Here is a 14,982-nt window from a genome sequence, read left to right on the forward strand (position 1 = left end):
TCCTGCCTAGTATCCAAAACGTTGATAAGAACTAACTCTAACCCTAACACTATTTCTAAAACTTGCCCTAATTCTAACCATAACACTAAGCCTAACCTGTTAAGAGAACCTTTGATCATAAAAGTTTTAAACTTGGGGAGACTAGTGGGCCAAGTTTACAGATGAATCCTGTACAGTATCAAATTATTCTGACCAAATAATTGGGGGAGGTATTTCAGTACATGCATATTGCCCTGTTTTCTCCTAAAGTGCTCTTGGGTAAAGTTGTTTGGCATGCTTCAACTTATGGCAACTTTTAAAAGGAAGAAACCAGAGATTGCCCACAGACAACTGATTGAGTATGTGAAGTTTCAGTGAGGTAGCACCAACCCTCTGAATTCTAGCTCCATTTACATTTACCCATATAGGTCAAAATGAAGTGAGACATTAAAAACAAACTATTCCCAACAGCGAACCATTGAACCGAGAAGGCCCAAAACTGGGGAACATAGAAGTGTAGGTAAAAGATAAATCTTCCCAGTATCAAAGAAATTTGAACAAAACAAACTCTAGCTCTAACACTAGCTCTAAAGTTAGCACTAACCCTAACTGTAACACTAACACTTACCTGTTTAGAGAACCATTGATACTAGAAGTGCCAACCTTGGGGAGCCTAGTGGAGCAAGCTAAAAGATGAATACTGCACAGTACCAAAGAAATCTGATCAAATTGATGGGAGACTTATATTTCTCTGTTTTCTCCTTAAGGGCTCTCAGGTACAGTTTCTTTTGCATGCTTCATCTTTGGCCTACCTTCAAAAGAAAGAAACCAGAGAGTGCCCACTGAGAACTGAGTTTGTGAAGTTTTAAGCACCTCCTGCCCACCCTGTTTGATTTCCAGCTCAATTTTCATTCATATCAATAAGCCATAATGAAGGGAAACCTTAAAATACAGACTGTTCCTGACAGCGAACCATTGAACTGAGAAGGCCCAAACCTGTGAAGCAGAGTAAGGTGAATCCTGCCCAGTATCATAGAAATTTGAAGAAAACTTGTGCCACATGGGTGCTCTCAGCTCAAATGGAAGGCTCGGGTGTGCAGTTTCTCAGGGCGCTGACAGCAGTGTCAACCACATGGGTGCTCTCTGTGCAGATGGAAGGAAGCACAGAAAACAGAGGCTTAGTTTGAGAGTCAAGAGACGGAGCTCTGGACACAGCACAAGGTCACTCCAGAACCATCCACCTCACAAAACACCATACATGGGTAATAGATGGAATCCATCTTGCAAGTCCTTACTCGTTATCTATCAGTGGGCGTGGCTACCAGCTCGATTTTGCAGCTTATCAGGTAACCCATTTCCAATTCCCTACCTCCAGCTGTGATAACTCAAGATTTTTCTCACGAGCTTTTGGGGGGTGTAGCTATCAATGTGGAACAGCAACTGTACAGGCACCTGGTTTCCAATTCAGAGACTAAGAGTAGGAAGGCTCCAGGTAGAAGCTCAAACCCTCTCACCCTGGCTATCTCCACCACCCTGAGCACAGAGACTTAAGCTAGGAATAGACAACTCCATCTACTGCAAGAAATGAAAACAAGAGTCCTGAGAGAATTTTTATTTCTTATTTTTCTTTTCTTGCTCTTCACATCCATTCTCTTCTACCCATCCCCTCTGGTCCTCACCACCTCAACATATGTGAAACCAAGTACTTTCCATGAAATTGGAATTTAAGAACTGAATCACTAGAATAGTATAATATAGAGGAATTGCATAGGCCCCACCTCACCACCTCTTTATTTGCTCTTATTTTCTTTCTCCATCTCTTTCTTTCTTTCCTTGTTATTTTTTCTTCTTGTTTCTTTCTCCCTCTATCTCACTTTCAGCCTCCTAACTTTTACTATTTATATGTAGGGTAATTTTATGAATACAGATAAGGAGTTTGAATTTATAACTTCTTCCATAAATTTCCCCTATCTATTCATTGGAGTTCTCCTCAAAAGTTGCTAAGTTAGATTAATCACATACCCTCATTCCTTTCCCCCATAACATAGCATCCTACCCCTGACCCTCAGTTCACTATACACCACCAGAAATGGTATGCCTTTTATGAAACTAATGACTATATTCTAAATAATAATTGAAGCCAACATCTGTGGACACAGAGTCTAAATATTTATAATGGTTTGGCTTAGGCTTCAGGTTAGGGTTAGATTTAGAGTTAGGTTTTGATCTATGGTTAGGGCTATGGCTAAGGATAGGGCAAGGGTTAGGACAAGGGTTTGGGTTAGGTTTAGGATTATGGTAAGGGGTAGGGTTAGAACTAATGATAGGGCTAGTATGAGAGTTAGAGTTAGTCTTAGCTCTAGGGTTTGGGTTAGGGTTAGGGCTCGGGTTAGGGATAGGGCTAAATTGGGGCTAGTGTTAGTGTTAGGTTTAGGTCTTGCATTGTGGTTAGAGTTAGTATTACATTTAGGGTAAGGTATTGGGTTATAGCTAGGTTGAGGGCTAGGGCAAGTGTTAGTATTAGGGTTAGGGCTAGGGTTAGGTTTAGTGTTATGATTAAAGCTAGTTTTAGGGCTAGGATGAGGGCTAATGTTTGTGTTAGGGTTAGGGCTAGTATTAGGATGAGGGCTAATGTCAGGTCTAGGGTTATATTTAGGGATAGATTTAGTGTTAGTTTATGACTTGGTCCAGTGTAGGGGTTAGGTTTATACTTAGGGTCAGTTTTATAGCTAGGGTTATTATTAGGGTCAGGATCAAGGTGAGGGTTTGGGTTAAGTTACGGTTTAGGTTTAGGGCTTGAATTATCATTAGGATTTAGGGTTAAGGTAATGAAAGGGTTAGGTTTAGGGATTAGGTGTGGTTTAGTGTAATGGATAGGGTTAGGGTTAGGCCTAGGGTTAGCATAAAGGTTATCATTAGGGTAATGGATAGGGTTAGACCTAAGATTAGGGATAGGGTTATGTATAGGATTAGGGCTTTTGTTTGGGTTAGGTTTTGATTTACGTTTAGGGTTAAAGCTAGTTTTAGTGGCTGGGGATGTGGCTCAAGAAGTAGCCTTCTCGCCTGGAATGCTCAGAGCTCTGTGTTCGATCCTCAGCACCATATACCAATAAAATAAAGATGTATCCACCGAAAAATGAAAAAGAAATATTAAAAAAAAAACTAGGTTTAGGACCTATTAAGGCTAGGTTTTGGATTAGGTTAGGGCTAGAGTTAAGGCCACGGCTAATGGTCAAAGTAGTGATATGATTAGAGCTAGTGATAGGGTCAGGGTTAGGGCTATGTCTAGTGTTACAGTTTTGTTTATGGTTATGATGATGTTTAGAGCTAGGTTCAATGTTAGGGTCAGAGTCAGAATCCAGATTAGTTTTCAGGTTAGAGTTAGAACTAGAATAAAGATAGGATTAGGGCTAGGTGTAGAGTTAGGGTTTGGTTTAGGTTAAGTGTTAGGGTTAGGGTTATGATTCGGTTTTGTTTTAGGGATAGGGGTAGAGTTAGAGCTAGTTTTAGGATTAATGTTAGGATTAGGGCTAGTGTTAGTGTGAGGTTTAGGCTTAGTTTTAGGGTTATTTTTGGAGTTAGGTTTAGATCTAGGCTTTGAGCTAGGGGTAAGGATAGGGCTAGGATTAGGGCTAAGTTTAGGGCTAGGTATATGGTGATGGTAAGGGATAGGTTTAGAACTAGGTATAAGGCTAGGGAGAGATTTTGAGTTAGTCTTAGAGCAAGGGTTAGATTTTGGTTAGGGATAGAGCTAAATTAGGGCTGGGATTAGGACTAGGGCTAGTGTTAGTGTTAGGCCTAGATTTAGGGCTAGGGTTAGTGTTAGGGTTAGGATTAGGGTTAGGTTTAGGTGAAGGGATGGGATTATAGCTACCTTTAGGACTAAGGTGAGGATTAGACTTAGGGTTATGGATAGGGATAGGTTTATGATTCAGGTGAGGTTTATGTCTAGAATGTGGGTAAGTTTTGTGTTAAGATTAGGATTAGGATTAGAGCTAGTGCTAATGACAAGTCTAGGGTTACAGTTACAGAGAGTTTTAGGGTTAGGTTTAAAGCTAGGTCTATCGTAAGGGTCAAGTTTCTTGTTAGGGTCAGGTTTAGAGCTATGGGTATTATTAGGGTCAGGGTCAGGATTAGGATTTTTATTAGATTAAGGTTAAGGGTTAAGGCTCGAGTTATCATAATGGTTAGGAATAGGTTAATGATAGTTTTAGGATTAGAGTTCAGGTTAGGTGTAGGGTAATAGATAGGGTTACAGTTAAGGATAGGATTAGGGTTCGGCCTAGGGTTCTCAGAAGTGTTATGGATATTATTAGGGTAATGGATAGGGTTAGAGCTATTGACAGGTCTAGTGTTATGCTTAGGATTAGGTCTAGTGGTAGGCCTAGGTTTAGGGTTAGTGCTAAGGGTAGGGTTATGGTTAGCTTTAGGGTTAAAGCTAGGATAGGGCTTGGGTTAGGGCTAGGTTTTGCAATAGGTTAGTGCTATGGCAAATGTAAGAACTTTGTTATGATTAGGGCAAGTTTTAGGGTTAATGTTATAGCTAAGTATAATTTTAGGGTTAGGTTTAGGGTTAGGGTGATGTTTAGAGCTAGGGTTAGTGTTAGTGTCAGGGTCAGTGTTCGGTTTAGGGTTATGGTTAATGTGAAAGCCAGAATTAGGACCAGGGTTAAGATTAGGGGAAAGGTTAGTTTTTGGCTTTAGGCTAAGTGTTATTTTAGGACTAAAGCTACGTTTTTCTTTAGGTCTAGGGCTAGTGTTATGGAAAGGTTAGGATTAGCTTTAGGTCTAGGGCTAGTGTTAGGGTTAGGTTTAGGTATAAGTTTACCAGCAGGGCTAGTGTTAGGTTTTGGTTTAGGGTTAGACCTATGATTAGTGTTAGGGTCAGAATAAGGGTCAGGGTTAGGGTTAGGGTTTGGTTTATGGTTAGAGCTAGAATGAGGACTAGAGTTAGGGTTTGGGTTAGGTTAATGATTAGGTCTAACCTAATCCTAATCCTAATTATTAAGCTAACTCAAACCCTAATCCTATTAGTAGGGTTAGGGTTTGGATTAAGTTAAGGATTAGGGTTAGGATTACAATTAGGATTAGCATTAGGTTTAGCGTTTGACATAGGGTAAGTGATAGGGTTAGACCTAGGATTAGGGCTAGGTTTAGGATTAAAGCTAGGTTTAGGGTTCGGATTAGGTCTAGTTTTTGTGTTAGGGTTAAGGCTAGGTTTAGAGCAATGACTAGTGTAAGAACTATGGTTTTTAGGGTTAGTTTTAGGGTGATGGTTAGGGGTTAAACCTCTAGTGCTACCATTAGGTTTAAGGTTAGGTTGAAATTTAGAGCTGTGTTAGTGTTAGGTTAACAGTCAGGGTCAGGTTTATTTTTAGGGTTAGGGTTAGAACTCGAATTAAGGCTAGGGTTATTGTAAGGGTTCGGTTTATGGTTAGTGTGGTGTTTAGAGCTAGGGTGAGTGTTAGGATATGAGCCAGAGTTAGGGTTAGTATTAAGGTTAAGATTAGGTTTCAAATTAGGGCTAGGGTTAGGACTAGGTGTAGTGTTAAGGTATGGTTTAGGTTAAGGTTTAGGGTTAGGGCTATTGCTTGGGTTTGTTTTACTGCAAGGGTTAGGGTTAGTGCTAGTTTTATGATTATTGTTAGGGCTAGGGCTAGTGTTAATGTTAGGCTTAGGCTTAGGTTTAGGGTTAGATTTAGAGTTAGGGTTAGATCTAGGGTTAGGACTAGGAATAAAGATTAGACAATGGTTATGGCTAGGGTTAGGGCTAGGGTTAGGATTACGGTAATGGATAGGGTTAGAAGTAGGGATAGGGCTACTTTGAGAGTTAGAGCTAGTCTTAGGGCTAGGGTTAAGGTTAGGGTTAAGGATAGGGTTAAATTAGGGCCAGAATTAGGGCTAGGGTTAGTGTTCACCTTAGGCCTAGCACTTGCGTTACAGTTACGGTTAAGTTTATGATAAGGAATGGCATTATAGCTAGGTTTAGTGATAGGGTGAGGGTTTGAATTAGGGTTATGGCTACGGTTAGGGTTAGGGTTATGATTAAGGCTAGGTTTCGGGCTAGGATGAGGGCTATGGTTTATTTTAGTGTTAGGGCTAGGATTAGAACTAGAGCTAATATCAGATCTAGGGTTATGGTTAAAGATATTTTTAGAGTTAGATTTATGGCTACATGTAATGTAAGGGTTAGGTTTAGGGTTAGGGTCAGGTTTAGGGGTATTATTAGGGTCAAGTTATGGGTTAGAAGTTTTGGATAGGTTAAGGTTTAAAATTAGGGCTCGAATTAGGTTAGTGTTGTGTAATGATAGGGTGAGGTTTAGGGTTTAGGTTTGATTTAGAATAATGAATAGGTGTAGAATTAGGGATAGGATTAAGTTTACTCCTAGGGTTATGGTTATGGCAATGGATAGAGTTAGACATAGGGTTAGGGCTAGGTCATGATTTTTATTAGGGCTAGGTTTAGGATTAGGTTTAGGGTTAAAACTCGGGTTAGGGCTTGGATTTGGGCTAGATTTGGGGTTAACTTAGTGGTAGGGTTTGGTTTAAGGCTAATGTAATACCAGGGTTACAATTAGGGTTAAATTTAGGGTTAGGGTTAGTGGTAGATCTAGTGTTAAGTTTAGGGTTAGGGTTAGGGTGATGTTTAGACTAGGGTTAGTATTATGGTCAGAGTCATGGTCAGTGTTCTAGTTTTCAGATAAAAACTAGAATTAAAGCTATCATTAGGATTATGGTTAGGGTTTGGTTTAGGTTAAGTGTTAGGGTTAGGGCTATGGCTCAGTTTTGTTTTAGGGCTAGTTTTAAAGTTAGATTTAGAATTAGGGTTCGGGTTAGGGTTAGACTTAGGGTTAGGGTTTGATTTAGAGTTAAAATTAGATCTAGGTTTTTGTTACTATTGCTCTGTAATATAGTTTTAAGTCTGGTATCTCTATACCGCCTGATTCACACTTCCTGCTTAGAATTGCTTTTGCTATTCTGGGTCTTTTATTTTTCCATATGAATTTCATGATTGCTTTATCCATTTCTACAAGAAATGCCGTTGGGATTTTGATTGGCATTGCATTAAACCTATAGAGAACTTTTGGTAATATCGCCATTTTGATGATGTTAGTTCTGCCTATCCATGAACAGGGTATATTTTTCCATCTTCTAAGATCTTCTTCTACTTCTCTTTTTAGGGTTTTGTAGTTTTCATTATATAAATCTTTCACCTCTTTTGTTAGGTTGATTCCCAAGTATTTTATTTTTTTTGAGGATATTGTGAATGGAGTGTTTTTCCTCATTTCCGTTTCAGAAGTTTTGTCGCTGATATACAGAAATGCCTTTGATTTATGCGTGTTGATTTTATATCCTGCCACTTTGCTGAATTCATTTATTAGTTCTAGTAGTTTTTTTGTAGAACCTTTTGGGTCTTCTAGGTATAGAATCATGTCATCTGCAAATAGTGATAATTTAAGTTCTTCCTTTCCTATTTTTATGCCTTTAATTTCTTTCGTCTGTCTAATTGCTCTGGCCAGTGTTTTGAGAACTATATTGAATAGAAGTGGTGATAGAGGGCATCCCTGTCTTGTTCCAGATTTTAGGGGGAATGCCTTCAATTTTTCTCCATTGAGAATGATGCTAGCCTGAGGCTTAGCATAGATAGCTTTTACAATGTCGAGGTAAGTTCCTGTTATCCCTAGTTTTTCTAATGTTTTGAACATAAAGGGATGCTGTACTTTGTCGAATGCTTTTTCTGCGTCTATTGAGATGATCATATGGTTCTTATTTTTAAGTCTATTGATGTGGTGAATAACATTTATTGATTTCCGTATATTGAACCATCCTTTCATCCCAGGGATGAATCCTACTTGATCATGGTGCACAATTTTTTTGATGTGCCTTTGTATCCGATTCGCCAGAATTTTATTGAGGATTTTTGCATCTAGGTTCATCAGAGATATTGGTCTGTAGTTTTCTTTCTTTGAGGTGTCTTTGTCTGGTTTCGGAATCAGGGTGATATTGGCCTCATAGAATGAATTTGGCAGAGCTCCTTCTTTTTCTATTTCCTGAAATAACTTGAAAAGTATTGGTATTAATTCTTCCTTAAAGGTTTTGTAAAACTCCGCTATATACCCATCCGGTCCTGGGCTTTTCTTGGTTGAAAGTCTTTTGATTGCTTCTTCTATTTCATCTATTGTTATTGGTCTGTTTAAGTTGTGAGTATCCTCCTGACTCAGTCTGGGCAAATCATATGACTTAAGGAATTTATCGATGTCTTCACTATCTTCTATTTTATTGGAATATACGTTTTCAAAATAATTTCTAATTGTCTTCTGTATTTCTGTAGTGTCTGTTGTGATATTGCCTTTTTCATCCCGTATGTTAGTGATTTGAGTTCTCTCTCTTCTTCTCTTCGTTAGCATGGCTAAGGGTCTGTCGATCTTGTTTATTTTTTCAAAGAACCAACTTTTAGTTTTGTTAATTTTTTCAATAGTTTCTTTTGTTTCAATTTCGTTGATTTCTGCTCTGATTTTAATTATTTCTTGCCTTCTGCTACATTTGCTGTTGTTTTGCTCTTCCTTTTCTAGGGCTTTGAAATGAAGTGTGAGCTCATTTATTTGTTGGTTTTTCCTTTTTTTGAGGAATGACCTCCAAGCGATGAATTTCCCTCTTAAAACTGCTTTCATTGTGTCCCATAGATTCCAATATGTTGTGTCTGTATTTTCATTTACTGGTACCAAAACAGGAGGGTGGACCAGTGGTACAGAATAGAGGACACAGAGACTAATTCACAAAGCTACAACTATCTTATATTTGATAAAGGAGCTAAAAGCATGCAATGGAGGGAGGATAGCATCTTCAACAAATGGTGCTGGGAAAACTGGAAATCCATATGCAACAAAATGAAACTGAATCCCCTCCTCTCGCCATGCACAAAAGTTAACTCAAAGTGGATCAAGGAGCTAGATATCAAATCAGAGACTCTGCATCTGATAGAAGAAAAAGTTGGCTCCGATCTACATATTGTAGGGTCGGGCTCCAAATTCCTTAATAGGACACCCATAGCACAAAAGTTGATAACAAAAATCAACAAATGGGACTTACTTAAACTGAAAAGTTTTCTCTCAGCAAGAGAAACAATAAAAGAGGTAAATAGGGAGCCTACATCATGGGAACAAATTTTTACTCCTCACACTTCAGATAGAGCCCTAATATCCAGAATATACAAAGAACTCAAAAAATTAAACAATAAGAAAACAAATAACCCAATCAACAAATGGGCCAAAGACCTGAACAGACACTTCTCAGAGGAGGACATACAATCAATCAACAAGTACATGAAAAAATGCTCACCATCTCTAGCAGTCAGAGAAATGCAAATCAAAACCACCATAAGATACCATCTCACTCCAGTAAGATTGGCAGCCATTATGAAGTCAAACAACAACAAGTGCTGGAGAGGATGTGGGGAAAAGGGTACTCTTGTACATTGCTGGTGGGACTGCAAACTGGTGCGGCCAATCTGGAAAGCAGTATGGAGATTCCTGGGAAAGTTGGGAATGGAACCACCATTTGACCCAGCTATTGCCCTTCTTGGACTTTTCCCTGAAGACCTTAAAAGAGCGTACTACAGGGATACTGCTACATCGATGTTCATAGCAGCACAATTCACAATTGCTAGACTGTGGAACCAACCCAGATGCCCTTCAATAGATGAATGGATAAAAAAAAATGTGGCATTTATACACCATGGAGTATTACGCAGCACTAAAAAATGACAAAATCATAGAATTTGCAGGGAAATGGATGGCACTAGAGCAGATTATGCTTAGTGAAGCTAGTCAATCCCTAAAAAACAAATACCAAATGTCTTCTTTGATATAATGAGAGCAACTAAGAACAGAGCAGGGAGGAAGAGCAGGAAGAAAAGGTTAACATTAAACAGATACATGAGGTGGGATGGAAAGGGATAGAAAAGGGAAATTGCATGGTAATGGAGGGAGACCTCATTGTTATACAAAATTACATATAAGAGGTTGTGAGGGGAATGGGAAAATAAACAAGGAGAGATATGAATTACAGTGGATGGGGTAGAGAGAGAAGATGGGAGGGGAGGGAGGGGGGATGGTAGAGGATAGGAAAGGTAGCAGAATACAACAGTTACTAATAGGGCATTATGTAAAAATGTGGATGTGTAACCGATGTGATTCTGCAATCTGTATTTGGGGTAAAATTGGGAGTTCATAACCAACTTGAATCTAATGTATGAAATATGATATGTCAAGAGCTTTATAATGTTTTGAACAACCAATAAAAAAAATTAAAAAAAATTAGATCTAGGTTAGGGCTAGAACTAATGACAGGGTTAGGGTTAGGGCTAGGGTTAGGGCTAGGATTAGGGTTCCGGTAAGGGATGGGGTTAGAACTAGGGATAAAGCTAGGGTGAGAGTTAGATTTAGTTTTAGGGCTAGGGTTAGTGCTAAGGTTAGAAATAGGACTAAATTAGTGCTAAGATTAGATCTAGGGTTAGTTTTTGGGTTAGGCCTAATGTTAGGTTTAGGGATAGGATTAAGGCTAGGTTTAGGGCTAGGATAAGGGATGGATTTATGTTAGGTTTAGGGATAGAATTAGGGCTATGGCTAATGTCAAGTCTAAGCCTACGGTTGGGGATAGTTTTAGAATTAGAGTTATGGCTAGGTCTAGTTTAAAGGTTAGGTTTAGTTTAAAAGTCAGCTTTAGAGTTAGGAGATTTTTTAGGGTCAGAGTCAGTGTTACAGTTTGTTTGAGGTTAGAGTTTAGGGTTAGGGCTTGAATTAGCACTAGAGTGTGGGTTAGGGTAATGATAGGGTTTGGCTTAGAGTTTACATTAGGTTTAGGGTAATTGATAGGGTTAGGGTTAGTGATAGGGTTAAGTTTAGGCCTAGGGTTCACATTAGGGTAAGGGTTATGTTTAGTATAATGGATAGAATTAGAGCTAAGTATAGGGCTAGGTTTATGGTTAGGAATAGGTCATGAATTAGGGTTAGGGTTAAACTAGGGTTAGGCTTAGGATTATGTTTAGTAAAAGAGTTAGGTTTTGAGCTAGGGTTAGGGCTAGGGAGAGGGTTAGGTTTAGGGTTACTTCTAGGGATAAGATTATAGTACTCATAGGGTTAGGGTTAGGATTAGGGCTAGTGACATCATTACGGATTGGGTTAGGGTTAGGGTAATGTATAAGATTAGATGTAGATTTAGGGCTATGTTTAATGTTAGATTGATGTTTGGGCTTATAGTTAGGGCTATGGTTATGTTTAGGTTTATAGTAAGGGTTAGGATTTGAGTTAGGTTAGGTTAGGTCTGTGGCAAGTGTGAGGTTGAAGGTTAGGTCTAGGGTTAGTTTTCCAGTTAGGTTTAGGTTTACCATTAAGCCTAGGATTATCAATAAGTTTAGATTTAGGTTTAGAGTAATGGGTAGGTTGAGAGCTAGGTTTAGAGCTAGGGTTAAGGTTAGGATTAGGGTAGGGTAAGGGTTAGTTTGAGGGATAGGTGTGGGTTTATGTTTAGAGTAATATTTAGGTTTGAGCTAGGATTAGGACTAAGGCGAGAGTTAGGTTAGGGTTAGGGCTAGGGTTTGGGTTAGGGTTATGCTTAAGGCTTGATTTAGGCCTAGGATTAGCTTTAGGTTTTGTGTTAGGTTTAGGCCTAGGGTTAGGGCTATGGGTAATGTAAGAGCTAGGTTTATGTTAAGGGCTAGTGGTAGGGTTAGGGTTATGGCTAGTCTAGTGTTAGGTTTAGATTTTTGGATAGGGTCAGATTTAGAGATAGGTTTACTCTAAAGGCAGGGTCAGTGTTTGGGTTAGAGTTAGTGTTAGGGTTACAGCCAGAATTAGGATTATGTTTAGGTCTAGGTTTAGGGTTAGTGTTTGAGTTAGGTTAAGGATTATTGTTAGGGCTGGAGCTAGGTTTATGTTTAGGTATAGGGATAGAATTAAGGCTAGATTTAGGATTTGGTTTAGGTCTATGTCTAGGGTTAGGGTTGGTCTTTGGTTAGGTTCAGTTTTAGACCTAGGTTTAGTGTTAGGGTCAGAATAAGGGTCAGGGTTATCGACAGGGTTTGGGATAGGGTTAGAGCTAGAATGAGGGCTAGGGTTAGGACTATTAATAGGGTTAGGGTTTTAGTTAGCCTAAGGATTAGAGATAGGTCTTGGGTTACCATTAGGGTTAGGGTTTTTCTTAGGTTAAGGGAGAGCCTTAGAGCTAGGGTTAATGCTAGAGTTAGAGTTAGGGTTAGGGTTAGGGTTAAATATATGTTTAGAGCTCAGATTAGGGCTAGTTTTTGTGTTAGGTTTAGGGCTAGATTTGGGCATTGGCTAATATAAGAGCCAGGATTACATTTAGGGTTCGTTTTACGTTAGGGTTAGGGGTGGGTCTAGTGTTAGGTTTAGGTTTAAGGTTAGGGTAATATTTAGAGCTAGGATTATTGTTAGGATATGATTCAGCATCAGGGTTAGTTTTAGGGGTAGGGTTAGGACTCAAATAAGGGCTAGGGTTACTGTTAGTGTTTGGTTTAAGGTGAGGGCTGTGTTTAGAGCTAGGGTGACTGTTAGGATATCAGTCAAGGTCAGGGTTATCTTTAACGTTAGTGTTATGACTTGAATTAGGGCTAGAGTTACTGTTGGGATTTGCTTTAAGTTTAGGGTGGTCTTTAGAACTAGGATAAGTGTTAGGATATGAATCAGGGTCAGGGTAAGTTTTAAAGTTAGGGTTAGGACTTTAATTAGGGCTAGGGTTACGTCTAGGTGTAGTGTTAAGGTTTGGTTTAAGTTAAGGTTTAGTGTTAGGGATGTTGCTCAGTTTTTTTTTTTTTTTTTGTTGTTGTTGTTTTGTCCTAGACTTAGGGTTTGGGCTAGTAATATGATTAGCATTAGGGTTAGGGTTAGTTTTAGTGTTAGGCTTAGGCTTTGGTTTAGGGTTTGATTTTGATTTAGTGTTAGATCTAGGATTAGGGCTAGGTCTAACTATAGGGCAATGGTTAGGGCTAGGGTTATGGTTGCGGTAACAATAGGGTTAGAACTAGGGTAGGACTAGGGTGAGAGTTAGAGTTAGTCTTAGGCCTAGGGTTTTGGTTAGTTTTAGGGATAGGGCTTAGTTAGGGCTAGGATTAGGGCTAGGGTTAGTGTTCAGCTTATGCCCAGTGTTAGGGCTAGGGTTATAGTTAATTTTAGTTTAAGGTATTGTGTTATAGCTAGGTTTAGAGGTGGGGTGAGGGTTAGAATTAGGGATAGGGCTAGGGTTAGTGTTAGGGTTGTGACTAAGGCTAGGTTAAGGGCTAGGATGAGGGCTAGGGTTTGTTGTAGGGTTAGGTCTAGAATTAGGACTAGGGCTAATGTCAGGTCTAGTGTTACAGTTTGGGGTAGATTTAGGGTTAGGTTTTTGTCTAAGTCTAGTGTAATTGTTAGGCTTACGGTAAGGTTCAGGTTTAGAGCTAGGTGTATTTTTAGGGTCAGGAGCAGGGTTAGGTTTGTTTTAGGTTATGGTTCAGGGATAGGGCTCAAATGAGCATTAGGGTTAGGGTTAGGGTAATTGATTGGGTTAGGTATAGGTTTCAGGGTACGTTTAGGGCAATGGAGAGCTTTAGGGTTAGCACAAAGGTTAGGGTTAAGCCTAGGATTAGCTTTAGAATTAGGGTTTTCATAAGGATAATATACAGGGTTAGAGCTATGGTTATGGCTATGGTTAGGTTAGAATTAGGGCTAGAGTTAGGTTAGGTTTGGGTTAGGGCTAGTAACTCTAGCTTAGGGTAGGGTTAGGGTTAGATTTGGGGTAAAGGTTAGGTTTTGAGCTAGGGTGAGACCTAGGAAGAGGGTTAGGTTTAGTGTTATGGTCAGGGTTAGGTTTAGGGTTAGGGATAGGTTTTCATTAGGGTTATAGATCAGGTTTAGGGTAATAGATTGGGTTAGATGTAAGGTTAGCTTTATGGTTAATATTAGGGTTAAGTTTAAGTTTAGTTTTAGGGCTAGGTTTACTGTTGGATTTAAGGTAAAAGTTAGGGTTTGATTTGGGTTAATGCTATGACAAGGTTTAGGTTTAGGGTTAGGTCTAGGGTTAGGTTTATGATTTGGGTTATGGTTTCAGTTAGGGTTATGGATAGGGTTATCATTAGGATTATGGTTATATTTATGGTAATGCCTAGGGTTAGAGCTAGTGGTAGGTATAGGTTTAATGTTAGGATTAGGGCTATGGTTAGACTTATGGTTAGGGATAGTGCTAGGGTTATGTTTAGGCTAAGGGTTAGTCTTTGAGCTAGGGGTAGGACTAAGGTGATGGTTAGAGTTATGGTTAGGACTAGGGTTAGGAATAGGTTGAGGGTTATGCTTAGGGTAGGATTAGGCCTCAATTAGGGTTAGGGTTATTTAAGTTATTTGTTATTTTTAGGCCCAGTATTAGTGCTATATGTAATGTAAGAACTAGGGTTCTGATTAGAGCTAGTTTTAGAGTTAAGGTTATGGGAAGACTTACTGTTAGGTTTAGGTTTTGGGTTAGGGTCAGGTTTAGAGCTAGGTTTAATGTTAGTGTTAGGGCCAGAGTTCAGGTTAAAGTTAGGGTTAGGGTGAAAGTCAGAATAGGACTAGGGTTAGGTCTAGTGGTAGTATTAGTGTTTGGTTTAGGTTAAGGGTTATTGTTAGGGCTAGGACTAAGTTTTTGTTTAGGTCAAGGGCTAGAGTAATAGCTAGATTTAGGATTAGGTTTAGGCCTAGGGCTAGTGTTAAGGTTAGATTTATGTATAAGTTTACTGGTAGGGCTAGTTTCAGGTTTCAGTTTCAGTTTAGGGTAAGGTTTAGACCTATAATTAGTGTTAGGGTCAGAATAAGGGTGATGGTCAGGGTGAGGTTTTGGGTCAGGGTTAGATAGAGAATGAGGGCTAGTGTTAGGACTAGTAATACAGTTATTGTTTGGGGTTGGCTAAGGATAAGGATTAGGACTAGAGTTAGCATTATGGATAGGGTTTGGCTTAGGGTAATGGATAGGATTAGAGCT

This window comes from Marmota flaviventris, chromosome 2 (genome assembly GCF_047511675.1).
Source record: "Marmota flaviventris isolate mMarFla1 chromosome 2, mMarFla1.hap1, whole genome shotgun sequence".
Classification (NCBI taxonomy): domain Eukaryota; kingdom Metazoa; phylum Chordata; class Mammalia; order Rodentia; family Sciuridae; genus Marmota; species Marmota flaviventris.